Raw genomic sequence first — 12,335 nt, forward strand, 5'->3', positions numbered from 1 at the left:
ATTGCCAGGCATGCTATCCACAGTAACGCCATATTGTTTTGTTATGCTTCCTCACTCTGTAGTTTTCCAGTGTTGTTTGCCTGCACGTCCACAAAGAGACAGCTGTGTTCCCAGGACGGCCTTATCTAACAAGACTAGCTAGCGACCTTGGAAGTTTCCTGTGCCTTCCCAGGCTTCTACCCTAGCTGGGCAATGGTGGGGGGGAATAGAAGGAGGTTTTGATATATTGCAACATGTGACTAACACGTCATTCTCAACAAAGCTTCATGGTCAGCCAGAAGCTTTCATGCCTTTGGATTAATTATGGACACCTGTACTTTGAATATAACCTCTCAATAAAGACCCTTTTGAATCAAGAGACCTTGGATTTCTTGCAGCAAGGGGGGCGGAAGATGAAATCAGAGTAGCTGGAATTCCGTAAGCTGACAGGAGTGCATACACATTCTCCATATAGCTAAAGCAAATAATATAGAATACATAGGCAGTAAGCAAGTAAATCATGTTGGAATCTGCAGAATCTTTCTCAACCAGTTCTCAGTAGGGGACACACTGGGTAGCGGAGAGTTAAAGCACAGGCTGCTATGCAGTCTGAAGAGATCTGGAAAAGGTTACCAGAATACGAAAGCAAGCATAGTGCATATTAGCCATTCGCAAGACTTCTCAACCTTAAAGTTTTATTTCCCTCCCGACCACTCTCCTGCCCTTCTGCGTACCTATCCAAGGCTATTCAGGAAGATTTGACCCTCACAGTATTGGGGGCCTCTCAGGCACCAGAGGACTAGGAGGAGGGGAGCATAAGGCTTAGGTCAGCCCTTCATAGACCTCAAGAGAAAGCAAGAGAGAATCCTCAAGGCAGGTAGACCTGAAAAGAAAGGAGGCTGGTTTCCCACTCCTCTTGCCTCCTGGTCTTTCATACATTGACCGTCTTCAGGCCAATATCGTGGTGACACCACAGCCATTAGAGGTGGGGGTGGAGATGTGGACTTAATCCTACTATATAATTGAGTAAGCATGTTTCAGACAACTCCCTTTATAGTCTGGTGCACCACCAGAGGGCGCTGCCACGGAGGGAAGCCCAGGCAAAGCACTATGTCCATCCAAAAATGTGCCACAGATGGAAGCCCAGGATGGGAGCAGGTGGCAATGCCCACTCCCTCCTTGACCAGCCAGGAGGAGTGACAGAGGAGGAGGAATGCTGCCTATCTGCCCTCCCCTTTCTAGAGCCCGTTGTATTTTTCCCCACAGCGGGCTTTGTCTCTAGTTCCCTCATATATTGTTAACTTTCCCACCCAGAGTCAATGGCCCCCATACTCATAACATTTTCCCAAATCCCCCCAAAATATGCAAGCCAAAATTTTCAGTGTGGGGAGGTACTTTGACTGAGGAATATTAAGGTGAAATTATTCGTGTTAGTGTTTGGCCCACAGTGTTAAGGCTCCATGCCCTCCAATGAGTTTGCCTCTATATAGATTTTCCCAAATCATTAATAGATAGACAAAAGAGAAAGAAACTGTCTAAAAATATCTGAAGATTTATGTGCCAGTTATTTTTTCCTTACTAGCTGCTCTCTGGTGTTCAGTTGAGGTCTGAATATAATAATGTAGCATTTGGGGAAGAAGATACAAGCCAATAAACCTCCACTAGAGGCCAAGATGGAGAAGATCTCCACGGCCACCATGTCTTTCCCTTTGGTGCTCAGATAGGTGGGGACAAAGGAGAGCCAAACACTGCAGAAGACCAGCATGCTGAAGGTGATCAGCTTGGCTTCATTGAAAGAATCCGGCAATGTCCGGGCTAGGAAGGCCACCATGAAACTGATGGTTGCCAGAAGACCCATGTAGCCCAGTACAGTGTAGAATATGAAGTCTGAGCCTTCATTGCACTGTACGATGATATGACCCATTTGGGAGTGCATGTCAAACTCTGGGAAAGGGGGCGAAGTTGCCAACCACAGTGCACAGATGCCAGTTTGAATTAAAGAACAGGGAATGATGAGTGAGATGGCCAGTCTCTTCCCCACCCATTTCCTCATCCTGTTCCCTGGCTTGGTGGCCATGAAGGCAACCACCACAGTGATGGTTTTGGCCAATATGCAAGACACGGCAATGGAGAAGATGATGCCAAAGAATATTTGCCTGAGAAGGCAGGTCACTGTCCCAGGCTGGCCAATGAATAGGAAGGAGCATGGGAAGCCAAGCAGCAGAGAGGAGAGCAGGACACAGGTGATGCTTCGATTGTTGGCTTTGACAATGGGGGTGTTCCAGTGTGTGGCAAAGATCCCCATCACTATAACTGTGGCCTCAAAACATAAAACAGCGATAGAAGCCAAGCCTGCTCCCATGGGGTCCTCGTAGGATAAGTAGGTTATGATTTTGGCAATGCACTGGTCCCTTTTCTCATTTGGATATTCATCTTCTGGGCATATCTCACATTGGTCTGCATCTGAAATTCATAATTGTTACAATCATTTATGAATGTGCTGCTGCCCATTTTAATCACTCCTAATTCTGCCCCTGGAACGATGCTACTGAGAAGGGTTGTTCAGAGAAATTCTCTTCATTCCTCTTTACTCAGTTTCTATGGAGAATTCCCCATTGCCATGAAGGAAGGGAATGGAGAGATCCTGGCCAGGTTATGTGCAGATGTTGCCTGCTAGTCTTGCAACAGAGGTTCAGATTCTTCAGATAGGTATTTATACCTTGTTTAATTCACCCAAAACTAAGGATGGGAGCCTCAAAATTGGACACTGGCTTCTGTATAGTCCTGTGTGTTGCGATCATGAAAGGAATTGGATCGTCCTACTGACATAATTGTGGGAGTTGCAGTGCCAAAAACAGAAGGAATCAGAACATCTTGGCACAGATTAGCTCCGCTTTACTATTTCAAATGAAGCAAATTTACTCTTGAGAAGCCAGCAAGGGCAGCATAGGCAGGCTTGGTGGATCATCCTTTCTGTGAACAGCTTCCCTGACCCATTCAGAGCCTGTGTGAAGTAGTGGGTTAGAACGTCGGACTAGGATCAAGGAGATCCGGGTTCTAATACTGCCAAGGAAGATTGTTTACCGACTGTGGGTGGGTCACACCCTCTCAGCCTGACCTACCTCATAGGGCTGTTGTGGTGAGGGGATTGTGGAGAACTAAGTCAGCTATTTTGGGTCCCCGATGGGGAGAAGTACAAGTGATGATGACGTTTGTTATAAATCTATTTTGAGCTACAGCTCACCAACAAAAGATGGTGGCTCTTGCTGTAGCTTCATCCGCTTTTGCTGCAGCTTTTTGGGCAGGAGGAAGAATTGCTTCTTCAGTATTCAAAGTACTGTTAAATATCGAAAGGAGATGGCGCTTCCAGTTGGTGTACGGAGGCCCAGTACAAGAGAAAACAATGGCCAGGGCTGAAGTTACAACAGGGTACAATAATGTCTTTTCGAAGAGAAATAACAGAAAGGGCTCCATCTATGACTATTTTTAAGGAAATGAATTTCATGAACACAAATTCACCTCCCCTTAACAAGCCTACTTCTGAGTTTACGCAAGGGAGACTTATTTAATATCAGCGCAGAATACTTTCTCAGTATTGCACCCAAAGTTGTTAAAGAAATTTAGTGTAACAGAATTAGTGGAGCCCACAAATGGGAATTGCCATTGTGATGCGTCTTCACACTTCCTTGGAGCGGATTGCTTAGACTGCACCCACTTTGGATGGACCTGGGATGATTTGCAGTCCTTTTGGACACATGTTACCTTCACTGGCCCTCATTCTCTGACACATATATTTTAGTCTTAATTGTGTCTTCCATGTGCTAACTGCGTAGAGAATCTCTTGTTATGTATAGTTGAGTCCGGAGTCTGCTTAGACTTTCCAAAGATTTGGCTTGATTACAACAACATGGTTCATGTGAACAAGATAAGTGTAAGAATGACGTGGTGGGGGGCTCACTTCCATTGTTCCTCAATTCATCTCATTGCCAAAGCAAACAGCTCTTCCTTGCTTTCCTCCCGCACAGTTTAGCTGCTGGTGCTTCAGAAGAGCCCTGGAGACACCACCCTTCAGCCGTCCAGAAACAATTGTTCAGAAACAGCTGCCACTATCACAAGAGGACACTCGATTTGAAAACCCCAAATGTTTTATGATCGGCAGAAGTTCCCATGGCAGCCATGCTGGACACAACAGTCATTTTATTGTGGTACCCACAACCTATCCTCAAAAACCCAACAGTTCTCATGGCATCAACTATGTTAAGGAACACTGTCCTAAGTGGACGTTTTGTTTATACATTAGAAAATAGGAAGGGAAAAGGGAAAATTTACATCTGGTGGAAGTAGGTCATAAAACTCTCATTGACTGTCCATTTTCCAGAAGGTAGAGATTGATAAATCCCTTGGTATATTCAGTGCACAGACAAGTTCTAGTAATGGGAGTAGGATTCAGTGCACAGACAACTTCTAGTAATGGGAGATTTTCTCTTGTAATTGGATCCTTTTACTTACCCATCTGGGCTGCAATTTTTCCTTCTGGGCATTGAATACAATCGTAACAACAAACTTGCTTCCCCTCTTGAACAATCCTGCTGTGTCCGGTGGGGCAGCTCTCAACACATGTGCTGCGTGGGACACTCTAAAGATAAACACAAGGAAGGGGTGGGAGATGGAAATGCGCTTCTTTTTCATTACAGCTATGATTCGTGATTCGAAAACCTTTGGCTAAGGAATCACATTCTCCCCACGTACATACATTCATACAAAAATGAAACAACCGAGAAGAGAAAAAAAATATCTGGGCAAGCAGAGGAACAAGGGTTATGGCTTTAATGTGCATCTCTCCTTCCGCTAATCTTGCATCTATCTCATCCTCGGAATTTGCACTCTTTGACACTTCCATTCTGATTAATAAAAGCCAAGCCAAATTTCCATCCTTCACAGCATGAGCTAGAAATGGTTTCGTTCCTGACTCAGAATTCTTTTTCTGAGGAAGTGTGTGTGCAAAGTGCTATTGAGTCACAACCATCTTATGGCAATGCCAGCAAGGCTCTACCAAGGCAAGTGAAAAATAGAGGTGGTTTGCCATTGCCTTGATACTGAGGAAATACTAGTTTAGAATCCTTCCCGTAATTAGAGGCAAATCCTGCAAGCAATAAAACTAAAACATTAGGGAGAAAGTTGTTGTATAACCTGCTCCTGACTTTGCTAGTTTTTAATTTCTAGAAAATTTTCAGACTGACAAAGATTTACAATTGTGAACCTCCATCTGTAGTGGTATGTGCCCTCTCTCCCACTTCATTCCCATCTCGCTGGCTTGTAGAATCCAGGACAAAAAAATAACCAGAATAACGTGGTCTCTAGACTCTTGTATACAATGGATATGTTGTGGACCTACTATGGAATTTTGCAAATGTAAATCTTCTGATGGAATCAGAAACATTCTGTGCCCATTCCCCATGACTTTCTTATGAATTATGGGAAAGGGTGTAAGGTTTGTGAGAAGTGAGATTGAAGATGGCATATCCACCTTGGAGGTATTTTACTTCCTATAGTCCTTGAGTGATAGTTTCTCTGCTTTCACTCTGTGTTGTAGGGAGCAAGATGGCGCATTTTTCTCAAGGATAATAGATATCATTACGTGTAGGCTCTTTTCGAGCGGTTCCTGCTAACCATGAGACCATGTAATGTTTGATAAAGGTATAAGATAAGAAATCCAATGAATCTGAACTAACAACATATAGGTTATTATTGGAGGTGTGTTTCTAGAAAAAATTTGTTGTGGTTTTGGATCTGGGTAAAGGAGTGAATCCCCTCCCAACCTGGCAATTTCTATTTTGTGGCTAGGATGTTACTAGTTTATGATTCAATTCCAGGTGTAGTTTTCATGCTCCATTCACACCCGTTTATTATTATTAAGAGGGATATTGTCCATTTGCTAACCATTTGCACTATACTCAAATGTTATAACTTTACAGGACTGTGCAGATACTCAGGAGAGAATTCAGGCACGAGGAAGAGGTGACATATGAACCTGCTCTCTCTCTGGCTCCATCTCCCTAAGCCATGTAAAGAAAACTCGATGGACTGCATAGGTCCACGATCATGTCTGACAACAGTGCATGCTATTTTATGGCTCCAGAGGAGAGGAATTGGCTATAACTTTGGAGAATATTTCTATGGCTTGGATTTCCAAGGATATAGGAGGTCATAAAAAGCTTCTTCCAGTTTTGAAAAAAAAGGGTCATGCATTTTTAAAAATATTACCCATACCTGCTGAAATATGTGATTCCATATCAGCCAACTTCTATTAAGAGTAAAGTCTGCATTTGAAGATTTAGATACTATCCGACCAACTTGAATTTTTTGGAAAGATTGATTTGGAAATGTGACCAAGTTCACAATATCATAGCCAGCTGCCAGGTCCCCATTTTCGTCAAAAAAGATTTCCTCTCCAGCAGAATTGTTAAAGTGAATATTTCTCAAAAAAGAACAAAACTAGATTGGAGGAGAAAGAGTTTATGTTTTAATAAAATCTAGTTAGAAATTATGAAAACACCTTTCTGGAATTTAACATGGAACCCGTTTTTCTGAAATACGGACTTGCAACTATATTACTTTTATAAAATATGAATTAGGCTGGTTTTTTATTTGCTCAAAATGCAAAACTTAAAAATAAGAGGGGAGCTGCCTCATAGATGAATCTGTTACCCAAAAAGAGATCTCCTTAATTAGTTGAGGGAATTTGGATTAAGGAGGCAGTGAGAAGGGGTTGCTGGGATTCTCCCAGTATGTCTATGGTGATTGTTCCCTTAGAGAACTCTCAAATAAACAGGAAGATGTTCAAAAGGAAGAGTTTTTTATTAACAGAGAAATAAAAGGTAAGCATAAAGAAAAACACACTTGGCATACAGACATATTGTGACAAAAAGAACTGTGACTGACCTGCCAGGGCTGAGCATAGAGAAGACCTCCTTCTTCCATCATTCTCTGCAGAGATCTTGATGAATGCATGGCATGGAGTGCATGTGCCACAGCATGGACAGCATTGTAGATGCCATAGCTCTGACCAGACATTCCCATTTCAAACACAGTGCCAGGAACGCTGTCAAGCTTCTCTTTCCCTGTGCAGTTTTTGTTGTGGGGCCCATAAAGGTTATAGAGTGGCAGTGAACAGAAAAATACACTATACCAGAACTGTTGGATGAAATGAATCTTAGATTGATATGGATTTAGGGTCTCAATGAAGTCCTGAAATCCTGGCACCTTATTCGTTTGCAGTGCAAAGGACAAACTGCCATTGAGGGATTTTGCTGTGAATTTCTTTCTCGGGAAAACAGATGTGACATCCCATTGGGAAGTTGTAATCCAAACCCGTTCTATAGGCACTCTATGATCAATTTCAAAATAAAGTAGAATTGCTCGGAAGCCATCCATGTTCTCATCATCTCCATAGACGATAATGATGTTGAGTTTGCTGAACCAGATTTTTAGACCTATCCCCTCCAAGATTTTTTCACGATATCTATTTTCAGCAGAACTTCTCACTGTCGGAATACTTTCTTTCAAAGCAATGCAAATGTTACTCCGGAACAATCTTGGTATCAGATTTTGAAGGAAGTTTTCTCCACTGTCATCATCTGATGTGAGGAGACCAATCCAATTCCATCCAAAATGCTTAAGGAGATGAACAATCCCAACACATTGAAGTGTTTCATTTGGAACTATCCGGAATAAATAAGGGAACTGAGTTTTATCATTCATTGTAGGATGAAAGGAACCATAACTGATCTAAGATGAAAGATCATGACTTTATGAGACATGACAAAAAACTTCATTTATTTTTGAAAATATCGTTCTTCATCCACATACATACAAACATAAATATCCATTTGTTCCATTTGGTTAGCTACAAAATGCTATACTTTGTAATGATCCTTATTATTTAAAAGTTCTAATCAGGCTGTCAAGGCAAGACAATGAAGAACCTCAATTGTTTATGGTTCGTTCAGGCCTAGGGCAGAGAATGGCCCTGGATAAGATGGTTAAGTACACACCAATACAAGGAAGTGTGCCAACACAGCTATTATTATTATTGCAGCACAAGTAAATTATACAATCAATATAAACACAACAGTTTCGATTCCATTCAATTCAATGTGGCTGCAAACTTGTTCCAATAGACTGAGAGAGTCAAGTCCCATATATTAACGGAGCCTCTTTATCACAGGCTGCAAACGGTGCCAGTTGAAGTTAATCGGTGGCGTCCAAGATTTATGAGCTCCAAGGTGGCGACGAGCTATACCGGTCTATTCCTTTCGGCTCGTTTCAAACCCAGTTCTTCATCAGGCCACCAATGTCCTACAATTTATATCACAAACTATCAGTAATCAGCCCAATATTGGCTGCCCCTGTGTTACCGTCTGCCAGTTCATACTTACAGTTAATCAAAGTATTTCGTATCCAAACTCAAAAAGCATTCCGGTTTACATTCAGGTTTACATTTACAGATCCAGCTCCCGAGTTAGGTGCGGGGGGCATAAATATCCACCATTAAATACAAGCCACTAGGACAATTGTCAATTACCATACAATTAATTGATTTAAAGACATATCAGTACCAGATACATTTATTTCAAATGACTAATGTCTGAGTGGGACCTTAACAAGGGAAGGGGGGGGGGGAAAGGAGAGACAAAAGAAAAAGAAAAATGGGAAAGAAAAGAGAAGGAAGAAGAAAGAAAAAACAGTATGAAAAGAAAAAGAAGCCAGAAAGGGGGGAGGGAGCAAGGAGAGGGGGGGAGGGAGGGGGAGGGGTTTGCTGAACCAGATTTTTCTTTTTTCTTTTTCTTTTTTTTTTTTCTTTTTTTTTCTTTTTTTTCTTTTTTTTTCTTTTCATACTGTTTTTTCTTTCTTCTTCCTTCTCTTTTCTTTCCCATTTTTCTTTTTCTTTTGTCTCTCCTTTCCCCCCCCCCCTTCCCTTGTTAAGGTCCCACTCAGACATTAGTCATTTGAAATAAATGTATCTGGTACTGATATGTCTTTAAATCAATTAATTGTATGGTAATTGACAATTGTCCTAGTGGCTTGTATTTAATGGTGGATATTTATGCCCCCCGCACCTAACTCGGGAGCTGGATCTGTAAATGTAAACCTGAATGTAAACCGGAATGCTTTTTGAGTTTGGATACGAAATACTTTGATTAACTGTAAGTATGAACTGGCAGACGGTAACACAGGGGCAGCCAATATTGGGCTGATTACTGATAGTTTGTGATATAAATTGTAGGACATTGGTGGCCTGATGAAGAACTGGGTTTGAAACGAGCCGAAAGGAATAGACCGGTATAGCTCGTCGCCACCTTGGAGCTCATAAATCTTGGACGCCACCGATTAACTTCAACTGGCACCGTTTGCAGCCTGTGATAAAGAGGCTCCGTTAATATATGGGACTTGACTCTCTCAGTCTATTGGAACAAGTTTGCAGCCACATTGAATTGAATGGAATCGAAACTGTTGTGTTTATATTGATTGTATAATTTACTTGTGCTGCAATAATAATAATAGCTGTGTTGGCACACTTCCTTGTATTGGTGTGTACTTAACTATTGTGGAAGTGTAATCTTCTCCCTTTGTTTTGCCTGGATAAGATGGCCCAAAGAAAGATATTGGCCTGTTATTCCAGCATTCATGAGCTGAGCTTAGAATCCTCAACAGTAGACTAAAATGAGCCTTCTAATATTAGAGATTTTAAAGAAAAGGCTTAATGGAAAGGATTTTTGTTCCTATGTCTATATTTCTGCATGACTCAACACACGTACCTGTGGAATCTTGTATGTAGTTAAAATGTTGGCCATCTGGATGGAGTTTTGGGAGGTGAAGCCACCAATGACGGCCATTACTTTCTTCTTCCTATCACAGTGGTAATTGACACGAATCGACTTTTCTCTGAAGATTAGATCCAGAATGCCTTGAGAGCTTCGCAGTGGATTGAAAGCATTTTCATAAATCTTTGATCCCAGTGTGGTGTTGGGTAAGAGTTTGGAATTCTTCTTGATTTCATTAAAGGCAAAGACAAAGGCTAGGATATGCTGGTATTGTTTACTCAAAAACCTGCAATGAGAGTTTTGAGTAGTCTTGCGCCCCTGTGTCATAAGAAACAATTGTAGCTTCTTTATTACAATACTAGTTATGGCAACAGTATATTGTTCAAATACTTTTGGAGCTGCCATGCTTTCCCGCTCCCCTCAAGAAAGAGGAATGTAACTGAGGCTACTATTTTCACCCCAGGAATCCAGTCACCGAATGTCATGTTAGGTGGGTTGCCATGTTGTTTTGCAGTAAAATAGCAGGATTCAAGTCCAGCGGCACCTTAGAGACCAGCAAGATTTTCAGAGTGTAAGCTTTCGAGAGTCACAGCACCCTTCTTGAAACACTGAATGAAAATTCTGTCTAAAGAATATTTGCCTCTTAGCAGATGAGAGACCGCCTTAATCTCAGTATCATCTCTTTCTGAGTCTCACTGCTCTGACCATGAGGACTGATTAAATCACCAGAATGTGGACGGAGCATTAAAAATAAGAAATATATTGATGGCTATTGCAGAAGAGTTATTAGTGATGACCTTCAAAGAGGTCTGGTGTCTCATAGAAATGTATGCTGTCTGCTCCCCCAGGGAACAAAGTGGGCCCCTTGTGCGATGACCTCAGGAAGAGAGAAAAGGCCCAGAGAATGGCTCATAGGTCAGGCCTCTGAAGGACGCTGCTTGATATGAATTCCCTGGCCAGATAAGCACACAAGCCTCACAGCAGCAACTCTTCCAAATGGTGGGTGATGGTCAGGTGATCGATTAGAAAGAACCTCTAAGGGTTCTGCCACTTCCTTTCTTCGCATAGGATTGTGGCACTATGAGTTTAGCAGAAGCACTGCCCTACAGGCACTGACAAGCACAGTTCTGGTACCCTGAAAACTGGGGACGGTTGCATTTTCCACTGCACTCAAATTTGTGATATGCTGGGAAACTTCAGTTTCTCTACTGTGGGATCATTTTTCTGCAACTGAATTTTTTTTTGTGACAATCATTATTTGATGGTTTTGAAATGCTGACAACAAACACGAGCATTGTCCAGGTGTTTAGCATGTTACACCTATGTTAATAATCTAAACATCTGCAGACTTAGTGTTGGTTCACCCTGCATTTCAACAGAAGCCAGGTCATGGAAGTTGGTAAGCACCCCGTGTTTTTTGTCAAATGGGATATTTTTAATCCTCCCTGTCTGTGCCGCCAACGCTTTCTGGCTTCTCATGATTAAACCTCTGCTTCCATTACAAATAGCAGAGAGACACTGCAGAGCTAATCTATTCTATGCCAGAATCGTCCAACTGCCTTTCTTTTTGGCATTGCAATTCCTACTGTCATCCTGAAGTGGGTGGCCCATTTTAATACTCCCGGCTTTATTTTGGTTGAATTGTGCCCTCCCCAGACAACAGTGGCTTCCAAAGAAAAAGTGGAGGGGGATGGTGGTCTGGGGAAAGTTCCAATTCCATACAAATTCCTCCCTCCTTTTTTGGCACTATGACACTTATGACCATCCTAAAGCTGGTGGCCAATTTTGAAATGTCTAGCTTTCTTTTCAGAAGAATTATGCCTGCCACTGAGAAACTGAAGGACATACGAATGGGCAGCCTTGCAGATTAATGGGTGGATGGTTCCTTATGTTATTATAACAGTAAAGAGCCAAGTTGCACCTTAAAGACTAACCAACTTTACTGTAAACATTACAATAAAGTTGATTAGCCTTTAAGGTGCTACTGGACTCTCTACTATTTTGCTACTACAGACTAACATGGCTAACTCCTCTGGATTTATGTTAATACAAGTGACTGTTCATGAAATTTGTGAACAGACTGCATGGAAAATAAAAGGAAATTCTGTGAGACAATAGTTTTAAATGTATGACATTCATTTCACAGTTGGAAATCATCATTTTCTAAACATGAGTGTTTGAAAAGGCACTTCACAGTCTGAGTCTTCTCCGCTCTGCATTCTCATGTTTTAATTACACTAGAAAGGTTTAAAAACTTGAGGCAGACCTTTTAAACATTAAAGAACTACTTACCAACCTCTTGAGGCAATCTTTGGACGTACTGTAAAGCTGAGTAAAAACATTTTGAGGTGTATAGTGGATACAAATTCTCCAAAGATAATTTGCTCTGCAAAGTTCTGCAAATGCTGTGGATCTCCTGGCTGCCAACTGCTTATGGATTCTGAACTGCTGCTGGAAGTAGAAGGCAGCAGTGGCAGGAGGAGTAACAGCAGCAGCATACCAGCAAAATATTGGTCCACTTCCAGGTGTGGA

At 41.8% G+C, this 12,335-nt stretch overlaps 2 long non-coding RNA genes across 2 annotated transcripts; one reads left to right on the forward strand and one right to left on the reverse strand.

The window, feature by feature from the left end:
* Nucleotides 1-8,046: 8,046 nt before the first annotated feature.
* On the reverse strand, nt 8,047-8,610 carry LOC129326888 (uncharacterized). Its single transcript, XR_008596762.1, has 2 exons — nt 8,418-8,610; nt 8,047-8,337 (listed from the first exon to the last, which is right to left on the reverse strand). It is a non-coding gene; the product is annotated as an uncharacterized LOC129326888 (long non-coding RNA).
* A 382-nt stretch (nt 8,611-8,992) lies between these two features.
* On the forward strand, nt 8,993-9,556 carry LOC129329352 (uncharacterized). The gene is made up of 2 exons (XR_008596947.1): nt 8,993-9,185; nt 9,266-9,556. It is a non-coding gene; the product is annotated as an uncharacterized LOC129329352 (long non-coding RNA).
* Nucleotides 9,557-12,335: the final 2,779 nt, after the last annotated feature.

The sequence above is a fragment of the Eublepharis macularius genome, chromosome 4, assembly GCF_028583425.1.
Source record: "Eublepharis macularius isolate TG4126 chromosome 4, MPM_Emac_v1.0, whole genome shotgun sequence".
NCBI classification, from domain to species: Eukaryota; Metazoa; Chordata; class Lepidosauria; order Squamata; family Eublepharidae; genus Eublepharis; species Eublepharis macularius.